Raw genomic sequence first — 22,342 nt, 5'->3', positions numbered from 1 at the left:
CAAATGTTCATCAACTAATGAATGAATTAACAAAATGTACTATATCCATACAATGGAGTACTACTTAGAAATAAAAAGGAATAAGATAAGGACACATTCTGTGACATACATAAAGCTTGAAACATTACTCTGAGTGAAAGTGGCTTCACACAAACCCCACAATTGTGTGGTTACATTTATACAATATCACAAATAGGAAAATCCGTAGTCAAAAAGTAGATTTATAGCTACCAGGGGATAGGGAGCATTGGCAACAGGCAGTGTCTAGTAAGGGTACAGTACAATAATTCTTTTTTTGTTTTTTTAAAGATTTATTCTATTTATTTGAAAGTCAGAGTTATACAGAGAGAGGAGAAGCAGAGAGAGAGAGAGAGGTCTTCCATCCACTGGTTCACTTCCCAATTGGCTACAATGGCCAGAGCTGTGCTGATCTAAAGCCAGGAGCCAGGAGCTTCTTCCGGGTCTCCCAAGTGGGTGCAGGGGCCCAAGGACTTGGGCCATCTTCTATTGCTTTCCCAGGCCAAGCGGAGAGCTGGATTGGAAGTGGAGCTGCTGGGTCTGGAATGGTGCCCATATGGGATGCGGGCGCTTCAGGCCAGGGCGTTAACCCGCTGCACCACAGTGCCGGCCCCCATACAGTGATTCTTTTCAGGTGATGGAATGTTCTGGATTTAAGTAGTGACAATGGCTATACAACTTTATGCTTTCCCTAACACAGGCCAGAATTTTAAGCATGGTACTTGCTACCTAACACTTCCCATTTTTTTTTTTAATTTAGGGAACTTAGTTGAAGGATAATACGATGTAGGCTAGAATTGGGGAAAGGAGAGAACAAGGTGGTTTCCTTTTCTTCCCCCATTAGACTGAAATTTCTTATTTTTAAAATTTCTTAAAGGGAGAGACAGCATTTTCTATAAAACTTGTATTGAGTTCTTTCTTTGTGCCATATCGCTTTTGTCTCTTGTATTTCTAGGAAGGCTTTCGCTGTGGATTCTTAGTCCTTGTTTTGGATTTAACTGTCTTGAGTCAAGAGACAGTTCTCTTTATTACTGAAGCTGCAGGGCAGGCAGCCTTGTCTGCCCAGCCTCACAGGCCCCAGGATGACGGGAACTATATCTACTTTATTGTTCTCACACAGCACTGTACTCTTGTGCTCAATAAAACTTCTTTGATGACGAGGAAGAGGGCAGTTTTGCACTTTTTAGAAAGTAGAAAAATGCACATTTACTATTCCAGCTAAAGATCACTAGATCCTGTAGCTGTTGGGATGGGATTTGGCTGGCTTGTTTAGCATATGCAGACCAACCTGCTTAGGGTGAGTTATAGTACTGTCATAGAATCTTTGTCTTTAATTTTATTGCAACTTGAACTTTTGTTGGTGCTTGCTCCCACCTACTACTGCAGGATTCCAACTCTCCATAAAGTTTTCTGGTGTGCTTAGGTCCTCTAGCAATGCTTTTAGATTTGTCTTCCTGCAATGAAATGACAAATGCAGGAGTAATATAGGCAGGGTTTTCCTTCTAATACCTGAAGAAAAAAAATAGGTCAGCAGCCTGCCTCTCACCTAAAGTAGTTTCTGTTTCACTTGTCCTTTAAGTAACATCAGCACGGCAACAACTAACACAAGCTGAGTGTCTCTGTTTCAGGCACTTTACAAGAACCCATGGAGTACCTACTATTATTAACCATATATTTTTAGAGATTTATTTATTTTATTTTAAGTTAGAGTTACACACAGAGAGAGGGAGAGGCAGAGAGAGAGAGAGAGAGAGAGAGAGAGAGATCTTCCATCCACAGGTTCATGCCCCAATTGGCCACAATGGTCAGCACTGCGCCAATCTGAAGCCAGGAGTCAGGACTTGGGCCATCTTCTGCTGCTTTCCCACTTTCCCGGGCCATAGCAGAGAGCTGGATCAGAAGTGGAGCAGCTGGGACTTCAACTGGCACCCATATGGGATGCCAGCACTGCAGGTGGCGGCTTTACGCACTATGCCACAGCGCCAGCCCCTAACCATCTTTTACAGATGAAGAAACAGAGACATTGAGAGGTTCAATACTTTACCAATGTCACATGGCTCATAAGAGACAGAAGTGGAATTCTTTTTTTTTTTTTTTTAAAGATTTGTTTATTTATTTGAAAGGCAGAGTTACAGAGAGAGAGAAGGAGAGACACAGAGGGAGAGAGATCTTCCATCCACTGGTTCACTCCCCAAATTGCTGCAATGAGCAATGACTGGGTCTGGGCCAGACCACAGCTAGGAGCCAGTAGCTTCTTCTGGGTCTCCCACCTGGATGCAAGGGCCCAAACACTTGGAACATTTTCTGCTGCATTCCCAGGCACATTAACAAGCAGCTGGACTGAGAGTGGAGCAGCTGGGACTTGAACCAGCGCCCAGGAGGGATGCCTGCCCTGCAGGCTGTGGTTTAACCCACTGTGCTACAGCGCTGGCCCCAGAAGTGAAATTCTAGCTCAGACAGTCCGGCTCTGGAGTTGGTGCACTCACCACTGTGATACTCAATACCTTGTGGGAACTTTGAGTCTCTGCGACCCCCGTGCACCTCTGGCATTCATAGGTAGTACAGTGGCTCAAACAGATGGACAGCTTTGCATATGCTTGGGGGCAATCCAGGCTAAGGTATCCAGTGAGCCCACTGTTCATAACCAGCCTTTCTGTTAGGCAAAAGATCACAAGGAACATGCATCCCATGCTCCGGTGAGTTCCTCTGATTACTTTCTCTTAGTTATTCATGGATATATAGCTGGATGATCCCCCATCTTCCTTGGGTCTGTTCTACCTTTTGTCTGAACTCATATATTGTACACACTGTTTCAACATTGAACCTCTGGGTTGCCAAGGAGTTCTCCATCTCTCAGTTCTTTCCTGCTTGTCTCAGATTTTTCTAATTTCAAACCACCATTAGATAGCCTTTCAATACTTCTTAGTCTGTACTCAAGCATCACGTTAAAGTTTGTTCATGCTATTGTTGCTGTGGGCCATTAGCAGTGGTTGACCAGAAAGCTTCTTTGTTGGTTCTTTTGGTTTAGTCACAAGCTGAGTCCTAGCTACAGCTATCCCTGCTCAAATCAAAAAGTCAAAATGAAGTCCACAAACAGTAGGCTTCATTGAATGGGATTTTCCAAAAAGCACAGGCATACGCAGAAACAGTACAGCGGATTCTGAAAGCCCTTTTTGCTCCAGGATTGCGTCTCCATCACAATCAGTCACAAGAAAGTCAGAATGAATATGAGGACTTTGAGAAAGTTGATGGAAAGTGGAATTAGAAGTTTTATTTTGGCACAAAAATCTTGAAATCAACGCATATAGGGGCTCTTTAAAATGTTTATGGAAAATGCATATTATGAAAAATGTATGCATGGAATTACAATTTTCTGCATTCCTTTTTATTCTGAACTTATTGGAGTACCTTCTGTAGGTCTCTCTAAGAGATTTCTAGATTTTAATCTCCAGTGTCTGCAACACTTCACACAGTTGCTGGCTCCTAAAATGACTTCGTTGGTAAGGAACTACATGACTAAGACCACACATGTTTATAAATCAAGAATTTGAAGCATCTCTTCTCGAGGCAAGGTAATTTGCCTCCTGCTTTCTTTGTCTATAAAAATGGTGTGCGTTTGACCTTTCCCATTTGTTTGGCCCTGCTCAGTGTATTCTTGTGCCTCTGATGTTACACTGCTCACCCACCCCCAGTGCCTTTATGTTCTCTCAGCTTATTCAAACACTACTAGTTGCTTGCTGCTGCAATCAATTTCATCAATTCCTCATGCATGAAACTTTCCAAAATTATTCCATTTTATAGCTCCCTTTTGCTTCAGATTTAGAACACTATTGTTTTTTTAATTTTAATTTAATTTTATTTTATTAACATAAATTTCCAAAGTACAGCTTATGGATTACAATAGCTTCTCCCCCCTATAACTTCCCTCCCACCCACAACACTCCCCTCTCCTGCTCCCTCTCCCCTTCCATTCACATCAAGATTAATTTTCAATTATCTTTATATACAGAAGATCAATTTAGCATATATTAAGTAAAGATTTCAACAGTTTTCACCCACACAGAAACACAAAGTGTAAAATATTATTTGGGTAATAGTTATAGCATTAATTAAACACCTAAGAGTAATTGTGTATTTTTTTTTAACAGGCAGAGTGGACAGTGAGAGAGAGAGACAGAGAGAAAGGTCTTCCTTTGCCGTTGGTTCACCCTCCAATGGCCGCCGCGGCCAGCGCGCTGTGCTGATCTGGTGGCAGGAGCCAGGTACTTATCCTGGTCTCCCATGGGGTGCAGGGCTCAAGCACTTGGGTCATCCTCCACTGCACTCCCAGGCCACAGCAGAGAGCTGGCCTGGAAGAGGGGCAACTGGGACAGAATCCGGTGCCCCGACCGGGACTAGAACCCGGTGTGCCGGCGCCACAAGGCGGAGGATTAGCCTAGCGAGCCGCGGCGCTGGCCGTAATTGTGTATTAATTACAGAGCTCAACCAATAGTTTTAAGTAGAACATAAAAAATACTAAAAGGGTAAAGTATTAAGTTCTTTGTTTTTCTTTTTTTGTTTGTTATATAGTTTTTTTTTTTTTATTTAATAAATGTGAATTTAGAAAGTGCAACTTTTGTATTGTTGTGGCTCCTCCGCCCCAACCTCCCTCACTCCCATGGCCCTCCCCTCTCCCACTCCATCTCCCATCCCGCCCTACATCGAGTTTCATTTTCAATTACCTTCATATACTGAAGATCAACTTAGTATATACTAAGCAAGGATTTCAACAGGCTGTACTCACACAACCGCACAAGGTATAGGGTATTGTTCGACTAATAGAGAACACTATTGTTTAGCTCTGTGACAGCGCTTATGTTCTCTTCACTCTTCATTTCTTTTGTTTTAAAAAGTTCAATTTCACCAACAAATCTGTCAACTCCTTGGCTTCAGGGATCATGGTAACCATGTATTATTATCCCCAAGGATTTGGTACTGTGACTCATTCACAAGTCTCAGCAAAAGCTTACTGAAGAGCCTGGGAGAGTGAGGGGAGCCCACAGTGCTAACTTGAATCTTCCTGGTCGGTGACTATGAAATCCCAGTAATGGTGGGAAGAAGCCATCACCAAGAACTGTAAACAGGAGAATCTTTCTTGCCTATGACAGTACTTGTTACCATTATCATTCCTATTTGTTGACTGTTATTTTCCCCTTTATATAAATCATTTCATTCAATCCTCATAATAACTCTTTAATGTAGATATTATCATTCTAGTATTAAAAGATGAACTGAGATTCAAAGGGAGAAAGGTAGCTATATAACTCAGAGCTATATAGCAGGTGCAGGCCTTTCTGATGCCAGTCTGTATGAAGATGGCCTTCACTCACTGAAAAAAAGCCAACTTGGGCAAACACCCAGGGTAAATCAAGATGAGTGAGAAAGTCACCATGGCATGAATTTGTGCGGAATTCAGTTCAGCACGAGGTAGGCACACTGGGTCTCAGTCTAGGGTCTTTTCTCCCCTTTATGGGCAGGGATAGGTGATCTGGACAATAGGCCATGCCGTGCATAAAGTAGCCCCTGTCTTTTTTGTGAGTTTTTGGATACTACTTTTTCCTTTGAAATGCAAAATAGTCTTTCATAAGAAACAGAAAACTCCAAGACCTCAATCTTTGATATTTATGCAAAGAAGCTTAAGGGCTGCATGAAATTCGTGCAGTAAGGCGTTAGCTTGCTTTGCTGTCCTTCAAAGACAAGCTAGGAAGAATGCAGAGTTTGTAACTTTGTGAGGAAAAGGAGGTTAAGAAATCAGATGCCATATTGAAGTTGGATGGAGGTCCCACTCTCCTGCAGTTCCAATGGGGGCTCAACAAGGAAGAGCTTTGCTCTTTGGATCCCTCCCTCCTTACTCATTTGGGCAATGCAGCTCCTTCAAAGGCTTTACATATTCTGCAGTAAATGTGGGTTTTTCCTTGGTGTGTCACATAGGTATTCACAAAGGCCTCCCATGTCTTCTGAGAAGCTGCGAGGACTCCTCATGCGCCACATCACCCAAGGAGATAGACGCTTCCCTCATTTGGAGATGCCCTGTATTGCATTACAGTCCTGCCCCAGGGCTGCAGGTGCCCTGTGCTGTCCAGACTCGACTGTATTCATGTGGGAGTGAGACTGTCTCACTTTCTTCCATTGTATATTTAGCACAAAGCTTCATTGCCTTTTAGTCCAGTGTAGTAAATTGAAAGTGTTTTTAGTGAAAACAGCAATTATGGGACTAGTGTTCTGGCACGGTGGGTTAAGCTGCCATTTGTGATGTGAACACCAGTTTGAGTCCCTGCTGCTTTGCTTTCCATCCAATTTCCTGTTGATGCACCTGGGAAGGGAGTGGATGATGACCCTACCACCCACATAGGAGACTTGGCTGGGCTCTTAGCACCTGGTTTCTGTATGGTCCAAACCCTAGCCATTGTGGCCATTTGGGGAGTGAACTAGTGAAGGGAAGCTCTCTTTCTCTACCTCTGCCTTTCTCTCTGTTGCTCTGCTTTTCAAATAAATAAATCTTAAAAAAGAAGATATAAATTACAATTTACTGTACTCTGTTTTCCTTATCTATTTCATGAGTTCAAGGAGATGGGAGGGAGAAGAGCGAGGAGGAGAGGGGGAGGGAAGAGAGAAAGCTCCCATCTGCTGATGAATTCCAGTACTTACAATAGCTAGGGTTGGATCAGGGTGAAGGCAAGGGCCCAGAACTCAATCTAGGTCTCCCATATGGGTGGCAGGGACCCAAGTAGTTGAGCCATCACCTGCTGCCCCACAAGGTGCACATTAGCAGGAAGCTAATATCAGAGCAGGAATGAGGACTTGAATCCAGGCACTCTGATAAGGAATTCAGGAGTCCCAAGTGGCATGTTCACAACTGTGCCAAGTGCCCCCACCTCTGGCAATGCTGTCTGGCTGTTCTGCCAACCACACCTAGTCATGTCTGAATCCAATAAAATTTGTAACCAATCTGTGATTCCTGCTATGCTGAGAATCAAGATGAAGAAAGAATTTCAAAAGCAGAAATGACTCTTTGGCTTTTTAAGGGTTAACAAAAGATTTCTTAGACACAGCCTTAGGTAAGTAGCAAGTGCCATGGCTGTTTCTGTTCATTCTGTTTCTGAACCCATTTTTATGTAGGTATTACACTAACTGTCTTTTGCTGGGAGCAGAGTATCGGATAAAGATGCATACAGCACATGGTTTTTGTGGAGGGCAAGCTGTAATGAAAAAAGCCATGAGGATAGCACCAAGGAGGAGCCCAGCTTCTGCTTGACCGCATGGGGAGACCTGGGAGCAAGAATTGAACCAAGAGGGTTGGTCTTTTGTCCTCTGTTTGTCATTGGCTGTGGTCTTGCCTGGGGGTGGAAGAGATGCACTGACTCCTGCTTGACTGACAGCCATTGTCTGATAAAAGCAGTAGCTGTGAGCTGTAGAAGTCTACCCTGGAAAACAGTCTGTTCCAGGGATCTCTGGGCAAAAGCAGTGTCTATCAAAGATTCTCACTGGTCAGAAGTTCTGGGAAAATTTCAAGAAGACGAGTTCATGGGACTCATATCAGCTCCTGCTGGCTGTAGCTTTTCCTGTAACAGAAGCTGATACCCACGGTTTCTTTCCTCTGTCACTTCTTCTAGATCCCATCCCTTCTTTCCCCCAGCCACTTGTATTATTGATGCCATGAAGTGGAAGATCATCTGTTGACACCGACGCAGATTTATCCCTGTGGGCGGGGTGTCTGAGCACCTGGGAACCATGTTCTTACCAAGTTCTGGTTGCTGTACTTGCCAATTATATATATATATATATATATATATATATACACACATATATGTATGTATATATATAAATATATATATATAAAGATTTATTTATTTGAAAGGCAGGGTTACAAAGAGGCAGAGGGAGGGAGAGAGAGAGAGAGAGAGAGATCGTCCATCTGTTGGTTTACTCCCCAAATGGCTTCAGCAGCCAGAGCTGCACAGATCCAAAGCCAGGAGCCAGGAGCTTCTTCCAGGTCTCCCACATGGGAGCAGGGGCCCAAGACCTTGGGCCATCTTCCACTCTTCCCCAGTTTATAGCAGAGAGCTGTATCAGAAGTGGAGCAGCCAGAACTTGAACCTGTGCCCATATGGGATGCTGGCACTGCAGGTGGTGGCTTTACCCACTATGCCATAGTGCTGGCCCCACCAATTGTGTTTAACAATAGCTTTGTTATCACCAAAGAGATTCCCCTGAGTGACAAAAAATGTTCCCTCTTCCCCCTACCACCTACTGTATGATGATCACTGTCCATTTCCTCTGCTAGTACAAAAACTCCCCTTTTCCTACTTGTCCATGGGCATGAGGAGCCTGAAGTGACCTGGCAGTACTTGCTTTAAGAATAATGTGGCTCCTCTGAAGGGAAGAGAGAACTTCCACTTTGACTATGATCTTGTCTAAATATGATCAGAGTCGGTGAACTCAAAAGGCTTCCATAGCCTTGGCAACTCATGACAAGAGCCTAGGGTGATTACTGATGCCATAAACAAGAGTGTCAATTTGTTAAGTCAACAACAGGAGTCACTGTGCACTTACTCCTCATGTAGGACCTCTGTCCTTAGTGTGCTGTACGTTGAGATTTAATGCTATAACTAGTACTCAAACAGTATTTTTCACTTTATGTTTCTGTGTGGGAGCAAACTGTTAAAATCTTTACTTAATGTATGCTAAACTGATCTTCTGTATATAAAGAGAATCGAAAATGAATCTTGATGTGAATGGAAGGGGAGAGGGAGTGGGAAAGAAGAGGGTTGCAGGTGGGAGGGACGTTATTGGGGGGAAGCCATTGTAATCCATAAGCTGTACTTTGGAAATTTATATTCATTAAATAAAAGTTAAAAAAAGAAACTTTATGTCTTACATAAATAAATAATTATAAAGCCTGAAAAAAAAAAGAATAATGTGGCTCTTAGAGTGGACTTTGGTGTAGTGGTTAAGATGCCACTTGGGATGCTAGCAGCTAGCATTAGATCTTGAAGTGCCTGACTCGAGACCCAGGTCCTCCACTTCTGATCCAGCTTCCTGCTAATATGCATCCCAGAAGCAAGCAGGTGATGGCTCAGGTAGTTGGGTCCCTGCCGTCCCTGTGGGAGACCTGGATTGAGTTCTGGGCTCCTGGCTTTGATTTGGCCCAGTCCTGGCAGTCATGGGTATTTATGGAGAGAATTAGTAGATGGAGGATCTCTCTCAGTCTGTTGCACTCTCTCTCTGTCTCTCTGCCTTTCCTATAATAATAAAAAAAGCCAGCGCTGTGGCTCACTTGGTTAATCCTCTGCCTGTCGCGCCGGCATCCCATATGGGCACCGGATTCTAGTCCGGGTTGTTCCTCTACCATTCCAGCTCTCCGCTGTGGCCCGGAAGGGCAGTGGAGGATGGCCCAAATGCTTGGGAGACCAGGAGGAAGCACCTGGCTCCTGGCTTCGGATCGGCGCAGTGCCGGCTGTAGCGGCCATTAGGGGAGTGAACCAATGGAAGGAAGACCTTTCTCTCTGTCTCTCTCTCTGTCTATAACTCTACCTGTCAAAAAAAAAAAAAAAAAAAAAAAAAAAAGAAAAAGAAAAGAAAAGAATAGTGTAGCTCTTATCATGATCCCTGGCTGAAGCATTTCCCTAAAGTTTCAGACTGAAAGCACAAATTCTACAAGTGTATAATGGAATTGTAAAGCAATTCAACCTACTCCCATTTTATATCTGTTGGGGACACAGAACCATGTAATGCCATTGGTTTATAGTATGTCCTACAACCTGATTGACATCATTCCACCCTTGTGAAGAATGCCCCCAAGCTAGTTCCTCAGCTGCATCTTCACGAGTCCATTTACCACCCCCTTTGTTTGTATGGTCTGATACATGGGACTCAGTGTTGCATCTCTTTTGATGTGAAATGGGTCCATGAGTCTGATCAGGTTTGAAGCTTCTATTGCCAGATCAGAGGCTTTATGTACATGGATAGGGGTTTGGCTAAGATACTATTTGTAGAAAATGCAAACCCATACCCAGTCTATAAATATATGAATGTTGCCGGCGCCGTGGCTCAATAGGCTAATCCTCTGCCTAGCGGCGCCGGCACACCGGGTTCTAGTCCCAGTCAGAGCGCCGGATTCTATCCCGATTGCCCCTCTTCCAGGCCAGCTCTCTGCTGTGGCCAGGGAGTGCAGTGGAGGATGGCCCAGGTGCTTGGGCCCTGCACCCCATGGCAGACCAGGAAAAGCACCTGGCTCCTGCCATCGGATCAGCGTGGTGCACCGGCCGCAGTGCGCTGGCCGCGGTGGCCATTGGAGGGTGAACCAAGGCAAAGGAAGACCTTTCTCTCTGTCTCTCTCTCTCTCACTGTCCACTCTGCCTGTAAAAAAAAAAATGAATGTTTATCAGGATGGATGGCTGTCTATTTTTCCAGGGCAGAGAAGTCCTGAGGTCATGAATTTGCTGTTGGTCTCTTAAAGGAATGAAGAGCCCTGGTCTGCTCAGTAGCATGTGTGAGGGTTCAGCACCAGCAGTAGCTGAACTAGCCTTGATGATAGGGAGCCCACACTGAATGGTCTATACATAGCCTCTGTTTCCAAAAGGCTACTCTGTCCATGAGCCTGTGGTGCAGACACTGGGATGTCAGAGAAGAGGAGATGGTTGAAATTTACTGTCTTGATCATGCACTAAGAGGGGCATCAATGTAGAATACAAAAATAGCTGTGTGTCTACTCCCATAAGCCCAACTATTTACCTTTGTTTCCCCAGACCTTCTTGTATTTGAATTTCCAATCTTTCTACTCCCAGGCCCCCAACCAAGCTGGTGACTCATTTGTCACGGCTCATGCATCCATACATTTTCTTACGTTGGGCCAACTTTCTCTCCAAACTAAGTGGATTACTCAGTCCCCTGCTTGAAGCTTGCTTTTGGGAAGAATGACCCCTCACCAGTTTTTTTGTGGTTGCTTCTGAGTGGCGCTGTGGAGCAGAGTGTCCAGCTGTGGTTTGCTTCCATGCACTGGGTCACCTCATCAGAGAACCAAGTGCAGACTTTCCCCTCCTCTGTCCATTGGCCGTAGAGAATTCCCCATGAGGCCCCAGGTAGGCAGTAATGGAGAGGCAGCTATGCCACTGTGGTGGTGGTGTGGGATAACGGTCCACTTGTGCATGTGTACAGTTATTCATACCCCCTGGAGCAGCTTCCAACAGATCTTGGAGGTAGCATTTCCAGTTTATGACAGGTTGTTGATAGTCCCTCCTGATCTTAAGATTCTGTGGTCTGACAGCACTTTCAGGCAATTCTGGATACTAATGTTCCATGATTAAATGCTTGCCTGTATTGAGCCTAGTCTCACAGCAGGAACTGATTTTTGAATAAAGATGGCACAGATTTGCTTCAGAAACTTGTGGGACCCAAACTCTCTTACTGGAGTTTGCCAGAGATGCACACTTTATACTCTTAATTCCATGGGATTTGAGGGCAAAATACTGCAGTTATCAGAGCTGCTTATCCCACAGACTGGGATTGATACAATGTTCCTTCTTTCTCTGAATCTTACCCCAAACCATTCACTTTATGCATCTCTCAATGCTTGGTTCAGATCATGCTTGGTTCAGTCATGAGTCAGAGAAGTACTGTAAGGCATGAAATATGCTGCCTACAGAACTAGAAAATGCCTACTAGCTTTATGTATTAGTTGTAGACGCTTCAAGGCAGTAACTCGTCTTTTGCTTTGGAAGGGATGTCTGGCCTGCCCCAAACTATTGGACCCTTTAAAAACTTAATTGAAGTAGGAGGACCCCAAGTCTGTTTAGGATTTATCTCCCATTCTCTGTAGCATATGTGTCTTATGAAAGCATGCAGAGTATTTTCTACCTCGTGTGCATCACAATGATTCGTATAGAGACCAAGGCAATATCCAGTGTGGTATTGTGATGTCCAGATGGTCCCTTTGGACCATGTTGTGACCGTGTGGGAGGGAGGGAGTCTGCAGCTGTATATGATAAATGCATCGGGTTAAAGTAAATGTGTACTGATGTCCCTCCTGTGCAAATGGGAAAATGCAAGATGCTTCTTATCCTCCTTCCTGATTAGTATTGCCAAGAACTTGTTCTTTGGATCAATAGCCATTTACTACATAACAGAGGCTGTGCTAATATGCTCCAGTAAAGAGAGAAAATGTTGTAGCTGCTTTTGTGAGTTCAATTTGTCGACACTTGTAGTAGTCAATTGTCCTCTACCATGATTCATCTGTTTTTTGCAGACAGGACTGGACTGGTGAATTAAACAGGGATCTTCTGGGGCCCTCTTCTGCGTCTTTCAGTCTTGTGGATGGCACGAATTGTTGCCACTCTCTCAGGCTGTGGTACTGCTTTGATTCACTATCTTCATCCAAAGAATGTACTTTGGAGAGTCCTCTTGATCTTTCCTATTAAAATAGCTCCAATGCTGTAGATTAAGGAACCCATAAAGGTTCTACTTCTAGAATTTCTAAGGATGTTTGTTGCTTATACATCTGTAAACTCAGGAAAGACCACTGATGATGTCTGTGACTCCAGTTGACCCCTTGTGAGATGGACTTGAGACAGATTCCATTTATTATTTCATACCCACGGGCCCCTACTCTCATGGGAAGGTCATTGTGACGCATTTATTTCCTTGGGTGTCAAAATAAGTTTGGACACTGAATGCAATAGGTCATAAAAGGACTGAGTATTTCCCTTTCCTCAATGCATGTTACTGTGGGTTATGGCTGTAGGTCACTTTGGGGGAAGGTCTGGGTGAATCACACTACTCTACCACTTGCAATAAAGTTGCAGGCTCTTCACTTCAATTGATGCTGAGAACTTGAGATACTGAAGGAGAAATCCTAACTTTCCTTATGGTGGCTGACTTCACTCTTCTGCTCATCCATTCTTCATCTACTTTGATTTTATGTATATTGAGAAATATCCTTGCTGATAGACTATCATGTGAACAGCATGTTCTATGAACCACAATCATGGATCCCAGCACCCGGGCCCCTCTAGCTGCTTGTTGTAGCAATGATGCCCTCCTTGCTTCTGACAAATAAATGCAGGCTCCTGGGCTCCAGAACTCTTACATTCCAGAATTCTGTCATTCTCATCGCCTCTAGGGAAGTGGTTTCCAAACTTTTCTACATGTTGGAATCAGCTGGAGACTTTTAGGAAATCTAGATGGCCAAATTATATCCCAAACTGGTGGTTTTTCCACCAAAGTAATTTTGTTTCCCAGGGGACATTCGACCATGTCTAGAGAAATATTTGATTGTCACAGTGGAGGTAGGGGATGCTACTGGCATCAGTGGGTCAAGACTAGGGTTGCTGCTTAATATCCTCAAAGCACAGGATGACCTCACACCCCACGAAAAAGAAACTACACTAAAACCATAGATAAAGTAACAGTTTCTAGTGCTCCATAGCGTAATGGAATGGCTATGGTTCATGATAGCATATTATATACTGTGTAAAGAATTCCAAGAGAGGAGCTAGTAGGCTACAAATATAAAGAAAAGGAAAAAGGCAGACTAATTGCTTAGTTTGATCAGTTACATTGTATATATGTGTTGAGATATTATAATGCAGCCCAAATACAAGTATAAGTAGTATATGTTAATCAAAATTTTTGAAAATAAAATAAAATAGGAAAAGAAATGAAAAACACTCAAGTGATTCTAAGAAGGGTTCAAAAAAAAAAAATTATGTGCCAAATTTTCAGAACTCTGACCCACGGCAAATAAGCCAGAATGTCTGAAAGTGGGAGCCAGGTGATTCAATGTGCAACAAACTTGGGGATCATTGTTTTGGGAGCCAGCTCTGTGAAAGTGTCCCCTGCTGTCATCCCTGGCCTCCCTGGGACAGTCACGTAGAACCTATCTTATTGCTTTGGTAAATGAGGACTCTCTGGAGTGAGCCTGTGCAGTTTTATATGGGGGGCTCATTCCAGCATCCCCACTTTTGAGTCCTTTGGTCACTTTTCCCACAGTCATTGGTTAGTCCTTGGGTATTTGTTTCATTTAATGGAAGCCAACGCTTTTTCTTAGCTTTGAATTCAACTTGCAGCTTATTAGAATCATCCTGTTGGGACTCCTCAAGGTGTCTGTTGATTAATTTATGGTTAACTTTCCTGGCGCATGGTTTCCAGGGTTTTGCCCAACACTAGTTCAGATGTTACTATGAAAGTATTTATATAAAGTGAAATTAACATTTAAATCACTAGACTTTTAATGAAAGCAGCTGATCCTCCATAATGTGAGTTAAGGCCTTAAGAGGAAGAGAATGAGTTTCCCCTGAGGAGGAGGGAATTCTGCCTCTAGATGGACCTCAGACTCAAGCTGAAGAATTGGGTCTCTAGCCTGCTGGTCTACCCTGTAGATTTTGAACTTGCCAGCTTTCATAATCACATCAGTCTATTTCTTAACATAAATCTCTTTTTTTTCTCTCCATACACATCCCATTATCTCTGTTTCTATGGTGAACTAAGGGTAAATCTTGTATGATGGAAGAGTGCCATGCCTTCATGTAGACAAACTTTCCTTTCTCTAACTTCTCATTACATTTTGTTGAATGATATACTCAGGGTCAACTACCAATTCCTGCCAATACATGTTAAAAGATCATGTAGGTTCAGCCGGCGCCGCGGCTCACTAGGCTAATCCTCCGCCTAGCGGCGCCGGCACCCTGGGTTCTAGTCCCGGTCGCGGCGCCGGATTCTGTCCCGGTTGCCCCTCTTCCAGGCCAGCTCTCTGCTGTGGCCAGGGAGTGCAGTGGAGGATGGCCCAAGTGCTTGGGCCCTGCACCCCATGGGAGACCAGGAAAAGCACCTGGCTCCTGCCATCGGATCAGCGTGGTACGGCGGCCATTGGAGGGTGAACCAATGGCAAAGGAAGACCTTTCTCTCTGTCTCTCTCTCTCTCACTGTCCACTCTGCCTGTCAAAAAAAAAAAAAAAAAGATCATGTAGGTTCTTTGAAGTGTGACCCCTCTCCTTCCTAGCTAGGTCCTGCTAATGTGAGATTTTGACCTTGATTATTCATCTGGTGGTTGGAGGTCAAGTAGGAGCTCCTCTGGGGAGAAGCATTGTCTACAAAGGAACCCAATCATTTGAGGTTTCTATCTAGTTTTCAAGCAAATAAAATCACCTCTGGCAGGCCCAGAGATCTCAGGATAAGCTAGGTGAACAAAATTGTTAAGTGAATCTATCCTCATATCCCTATTCTCTTAGGATCCCACTCCTTCCTGATTTTGATGTAGAATTGTCTCAACTGTCAATTCAGCCTCCTTAGAAATTCTGCGCCTGGTTTCCAACTCTGTCTACCCTCCAGCTGCAGGAGATGATTTTTGCTTAAATGACCACCAAAGAAGCTCTCTGATGGCCACATTTTACTGTAAATTGGTAATTTATTATCTTGAGTCTTTTGTCTCTCTTCAAGGCATCGATGATACTTAGCAATTATCACTGAATTTGACAGCCTCTGTAATATTGCACAAATGTCGGAGTTATGGCACCAAGAAGTGCATTCCCTTCCACTTGCTGTTGTTCTGTGCACAACAGGTAAAAAGTTTTAGCCACAGCACTAGGGAGCATCAATCTTCCCACCTTTTTTGCCAGTTGGTTAGAGAGTGCAGAATCCCATTGTTGCAGTATGTTTTCTAGGGCCATCCTTGATGACAACTATCTTAGGTCATGTTCCCTAGAAGCAAATCCTGACAGAGATTTGGGCATATGACTCATTGAAAATTGTGCTCTCAGGAGAGTGGCAAAACAGCTAAGCAAGTCCCTGGTTTCTGCTGGAGTCTTCCTCCAGCTTTTCCCCATGGGGAGTCCAACAGCATGAATTGCAACACAGCACTGGTTTCTTGTTGAGGCAAAGGATATGGCTTTTTGACTTTCTCTGTCAGTCATTGGCTTTGGGCTCTGCCTGATCCGTGGGAAGGTGGTGGTATCTAACTGTCCAAGTGAGGTGACTTCTACTTAGCAAAGGAAAATCCTCAAGAGAAAAATAGTGTCTGTGATGCATCAATAACACTCACATCAGCTGGGGAGTTAGTGAACTAGCCATCAAATTGTTCTAGATTTTGCACCAACAGGGCCCACAACATGACGCTATTATGTAAATAATCATTGAGGGAAAAGTCTATCTCCTATTCTAGAAGACAAAAATGCTAGGTATTTATTTCTGTGGTCTACTCTTTAGCTAGAGAATTGAATTGTACTCAGACTACCAATAATGCATCCAGATTGAACTTGGCATATCTGATTGGTGGAACCTGGGAATGTACCCAACTCCCTGCCTTTATTTAATATAATCAAATTATGAATACACAAGGATGCTTCCCATCTGGTGTTTATGGTAACTATTTATTCAGCACATAACTGGGATATGGTTTTAGATATTTTTCTTTGCTTCAGAGTTTTAAGCTTGATTCTGCAGTCCTTCTAGTAATTTTGTGGTTAATTCACTTCTTCTACCACTTTTATTGAACCCAATTCCTGCTTAATGGAGCAAAGTTAATCTCTGTTGCTGGCAAATAAGAATCTTGAATGATGTAGAAAGAAATTAGGAAATGTGTTAGCTTAGCATTGTGTAGTAAGTGGACAATACTGAGAAAAGCTCTCTAGCTGAACTGTTGACTTCAGATTTGACATGGATGGGAGGAAACAAACTGTCTACTGGTACTGGAGGGGAACAACTATTGACAGATGGGTCAATGGTTTGAACACTTGGCTGGGGTGAGCTGGACCTTTCAGTGCTGGACAGAGATCTGTTTAGAGCGAGTTCTCCTCTTCTGCACAAAGGCATTGATCTCTCATAGGGAAAGAGAGATTCTGCAATTTTGGAACTTGAAACTTAGTTCAATTCAAGGAATGCTTATTAGGTAAGAAGTATATGCTAAGCATTGAACCAGATACTGGCATTTATAGATGGATATGGGACAACTTCTGTTCTTGAGGGAGCTGCAGGATACACAGTGTCAGTAATTGGTATGTGTGTGTATGTGGTTTTGTGGGACTCAGATGCTGAGACTCACTATATGGCTGCAGGAGAGGAAACAGGGAAGGCTCCCGGTGAGCATGATGCCAGGCAAGGCTGGGAAGAGAGTGGAGTATGCAGTGGTTGAAATTATGTGTCATTTTGACTGGGCTATGGGATGCCCAGATATTTAGTCAAACTTTATTCTGGATGTTTCTGTGGGATTTGTTTGGGATGAGATGAACATCAATGGATTTTGGATAAAGAAGATTGTTCTCTTCAATGTGGGTGGGCCTCATCCAATCAGTTGGAAGCCTGAACAGAACAATGACTGAGGTCCCTAAGAAGAGGAATTTCTGCAGCAGATGATCTTTGGATTGGGACTGTAGCTGTTCTATGGTCTTCAACCTGTTGTCTTTCGCTGCAGGCTTTGAACTTCACAAGCCTCCACAATCCTGTAAGCCAATTCTTTAAAATAGATCTCCTTTTTTATATGCATACCCATCCTGTTGGTTCTTATTTCTCTAGAGAACTAATGCAATGTGTAATAGCAGCGTGAGCAGGGGCATGTGGATGTTTGACTCCATGGTGTGTTAGCAGTTGGTTGTGGCTACAGCAAAAAGCATGAATGAGTAAAATTCTTGGGTTCTGGCCTCCTTGGGGACCACATTTGGTTTCACAGAAGATAATATGATTCCCTACATGTTTTAACATATTTGGGAAAGTGGGGAGAGCTGCCGGTTTTGAACGGCAATGGTTACTCAAGCCCTCACCCAAATAACCACCCAGGGCAGTCACCAGCCTGGCCTGACACCCTTTGCCTCTAGAACTCCCTGGGCCCAGTTGTCTTATCTCTATTTATTTGCCAACAGTTGGCACCAAAATCTTGGGGAGTATATTACCATTTATTTTTAAGTAAGCCATTTCAAGTGAGAAATGGAATCTATTTTGTCATAGGGTATGTTCAGAGCCAAGAATTAATATGTACAGCTTCAAACCACAATTGTTCAAAAAGTAGGCAGTGACTGGACAATCACTATGGCCCATGGACACTGTTTTGACAACATTCTAACTTGTTGGAGGTCCCCAGTGATTGCGCTGCATGTCTTCAAGGGGCCTCAGACCTGGTTCTCTTCAGACTTCTGATGACTCATGTATGTGGCTTGCAACTGGAGTCCCTAGAGGGGATAGGGGCTTGGGCTTTAGTTGTGCCTCACTGCCACTCCCAGGGACCTGTCCTGAATCACTCAGCAGAGAGCCTATGTGGGCACCTAATGGGAAGAGATGGTTGTGATCCAATGGGACTCAGACCTAATGGGTGGGCAGCAAGGACACAGCAACTGCTGCAGAAGTGTCACTTGACCCCTAGGGCATGACATAGGTGCATCAGCTGGTGGTCGGGCTCTGGTCACAAAGGATACTGATTCACTTAGTGTAACTGAGGGGGCAGCAAAGGGAACGTGATGTGCTACTCACAGGCTATGTGTTCCTGGCAAGGAACCTGCAGTGACAGGTGTGAGCAGGTGCTTTTTCTAAGCAGTAGGATTTCCAGAGCTGTGATTTTGGCTTTTAAGTAATTGTAAGATGCAGTTAGACTTGAGTGAGGGGGAGAGACGTGGTGCAGGTGCAGGAACAACTCTCTCTGCGCATTCTGCACATTCTGTTGGAATGTACTTGTTTGCAAATGAGGCCAGCTGACTCTTCCCTCTGCACATAGTCTGGAATCAGAAGACAATTAAATCAAAAAGTTTGCCTTTGGCTGGGTGCTTGCAGATATTCTCCTATTTTACTCATTTCCTGATTCTTTTTCTCTCCTCCTCAGTGTTATTTATTTACAGGTATTTATTGAACACCTACTCTCTGGTAGACCAGAAAACAAGCAAAATAAAACAAGCAGCTGCTAATCACTGCCCTGGTAGAGGTGACTTTACGGCAGGAATTCTCCTGAAGGCTTACCGTGTTGTCCACACTGTGCCCAGGCCAAGGAGAGTCCAGGGAAGCAGTGGCAACAATGGGTTATGCCAGAGGCCAGCTTTAAAAGTTCCCTCTGAGTTGTCCCCTTGATGTCGAAGTTGTTCTTGTAGGATTCCTTCGGGCCACTCCAGGCTAAGAACTCCCCCTACCCTATGCAGAGTGCTCTGTGTGAGAAGCCTTTGACCTGGCCGGCCATCTCTTCCAACTACTTCAGTCCTTTCTTTCCAGGTTGCCTCTGTGTGCACCACCTCTCCTCACCGCTCCATTGCCTTGTTCTCACCTCACATGTGTCACAATCGTGCCCCTTATCTTCCAGTGAGATTTCTCTTCTAAAGCTCACAAACACCCTCTTGGTTGTCAAATGATCTCTTCTAATTCTTCCTACTCTTCTTCTTTAACATTTTGTTTTTCACATGATGTCAGCTTCCTGATGTGCTCTTTTCTCTCAGGCTTTATAAAAACGGCATCATCTGCTTCTTTGTGGAAACTTGGGTTCACTTTGTTCTTCCACTCCCAGGATTTTCTAATCCTAGAAAGCGGCACTGCTCTTGAATTACAAGCATGGCTCCTTTGAGGGGAGCTGTCCTTAGAAGCAACTCACCTGGGCCACCTGCCAAGTGTGCTCAATGTTCCTGAAGAAAAGCAACCAGTATTTTTACAGCATCTTACAGTATAAAGACTTTCTGCTTTATCTGATTTTACCACAGCTCTTGAGGGTATTACCCTATTTTATATTTGAAGTCCCTGTAAGAGTAATGGTACTTGCCCAAGGTCATATAACTTATCGATGATGGAGAAAGCACTAGAAATCCAGCCTTCTGATTCTAAAAGGCATCATATTTCTATTATTCCACATTGAGCCTACTTCCCCACAGAGCCAAACCATCCATCTTTGAGGAGTTCATTAACGTTGTCTCCCAAAAGTGAATGCAGGACATTAGTCAAAATTCCCCTGCAGCACACCTCAGCTCTGAGCCTGAAGGAGGTTCTTTAAATACCAAATTTCATATTTAGCACAATTATTCAAATGATTTATTTTTTAAATAAATTTTTGAAGTGGTAATTTTATAAAGTGTATTTATTTATTTGAAAGGCAGAGTGACTGAAAGTGAAAGAGAGGGAGGGGGATAGAGAGAGAGAGAGGGAGGGAGGGAGGGAGAGGGAGAGAGGGGAGGGAGAGAGAGAGGGAGGGAGGGAGAGGGGGAGGGAGAGAGAGAGGGAGGGAGAGAGAGAATCTCTATTTGCTAGTTCACTCCTCAAATGCCTGCAACAGCCAAGGCTGAGCCAGGCTGAAGCTAGAAATCAAGAACTCCAATAGCTTTCCCATATGAGTGGCAGGGTGACTACTTGAGCTGTCACTTGCCTACTCCCTAGGTGTGCATCATCAGGAAGTTGGATCAGAAGTGGAGGTGGGACTCCTTCTCAGGTACTCCTATACAAGATGCAAGGTCCCAGGTGGAAGCTTAACCTCCTGCCCCATCCCATACACCCAAGTCGAGAAATTTAATTCTGAAAGGCTCAGGGGTTGAGTCTTCTTTAGAGCAGGTCAGTATTTGCTTTCATTATTATTATCCTTGATCCTGTTCTATTTTTGTTGATAAAAAGGTCTTTCTGGGAAATCTGGCTCTTTAAGAGCAGCGGCTTTCTGAAACTCACTTTGAAGGCTATATTTCTACTATCAAGTTAAACTCAACTAAAGGAACCTGATTTAATAGCTCCAAAGTGGACAAGGGTGTAATCAATCACAGAGCCTAGAAACCGCTGCAGTGGCCATTTTGTCCTTCAATCCTCACGCACACCTATCAAATTTTAAGAATCAGAGCGGACTCCAGTTACTTTGCTTGGGAACATGCACTTAGCTGAAACCTTTTACTAAGACAATATATCATAAACTTCATGTTTTCATGCTTTAAAAAAATTCTCAACAAGAAAGAAAAATGCCACAAGAAATGAGGCCATAGTCTAGCCTAGAGTAGCTAGGGACTTGACAGCCCAGAAGAATGATTTGGGGTTGATAGGGAGAACCCTCAAGTTTAAAGAGGTTACTGAGAATCAAAGCACTTATTTTCAGGGATGATGTATTTTCTCTCATAGGATGAAGTCCTTTGTGACTGACAGCAGGCATTGGGTATCATCCCTGAGACTTGCTCCTGGGAGACCATTAGAAGATTAAGCTGGAGACCTTTCTCTCCTTTGGCCAACAAAGGGTCCTGGATGGCATACATTCAGAATCTCAAAGCTTTGCAATTTGCTCCAGGTGACTTCTGGACATGTCACAGCACTGGAACATTTGAGATTTGTCAAGAAACATATTTACAAGTCCATCTCTCCTTTATTCCCTGATACTAACCCTCATCCCTGTGTATCCTCTTTATTAGGAATAACTTATTGTAAGACTTCAAAAATAAGAGGCTTCTGGAAACACTGCCACGCAACCAAGAGGAACATCCCACACCCCAACCTGAGATAAAGGGGAAGAATTGGAATATCCTTGGATGTTTACACATACCAATTACTTCCACCTTTGCCCTCCACCTATCTCAAGTGCTTTTGCTTGAGTTAAGTATCACTGAGCTTGATGTGAAATAAGTGAAAACTGAAAAGAAAAAAAGAAATCCCTTCCCTGCCTGAAGGGAATATGTGGTAGAATTTTAGATATGCTGGCACCGTGGCTCACTAGGCTAATCCTCTGCCTGTGGCGCTGGCACCCATGGTTCTAGTCCTGGTTGGGGCGCCAGATTCTGTCCCGGTTGCTCCTCTTCAAGTCCAGCTCTTTGCTGTGGCCCCGGGGAGTGGGCAGTGGAGGATGGCTCAAGTGCTTGGGCCCTGCACCCTCATGGGAGACCAGGAGGAAGCACCTGGCTTCAGATTGGTGCGGTGCGCCAGCCGTAGCGGCCATTTGGGGGTGGTGAACCAATGTAAGGAAGACCTTTCTCTCTCTCTCTCTCTCTCTCTCTCTCTCTCTCTCTCTCTCTCTCTCTCTCACTAACTCTGCCTTTCCAAAAAAAAATTTAGATACTGTCGCTCCCCCTCTTCATGGAGGAACGACACTAAACCCTGTCTAGGCTTCATATCTGAGTCACGGCACCATTATGTCGCTCCCCCTCTTCGTGGAGGAACGACACTAAACCCTGCCTAGGCTTCATATCCGAGTCACGGCACCATTATGTCGCTCCCCGTCTTCGTGGAGGAATGACACAGGACCCTGCGCTGTTCTTTTGTCTGCTCGGCCCTCCCCGGGTTTACTGCTGGTTCTTCCCGGGTTGGCTACCGACCCTTCCACCTCCGTGGAGGGGCGGGCCCCCTGCCGCTTTCCCCACTTCCGCAGGGGAGCGGC

This window comes from Oryctolagus cuniculus, chromosome 13, assembly GCF_964237555.1.
Source record: "Oryctolagus cuniculus chromosome 13, mOryCun1.1, whole genome shotgun sequence".
Classification (NCBI taxonomy): domain Eukaryota; kingdom Metazoa; phylum Chordata; class Mammalia; order Lagomorpha; family Leporidae; genus Oryctolagus; species Oryctolagus cuniculus.
This window is presented reverse-complemented; position numbering follows the sequence as displayed.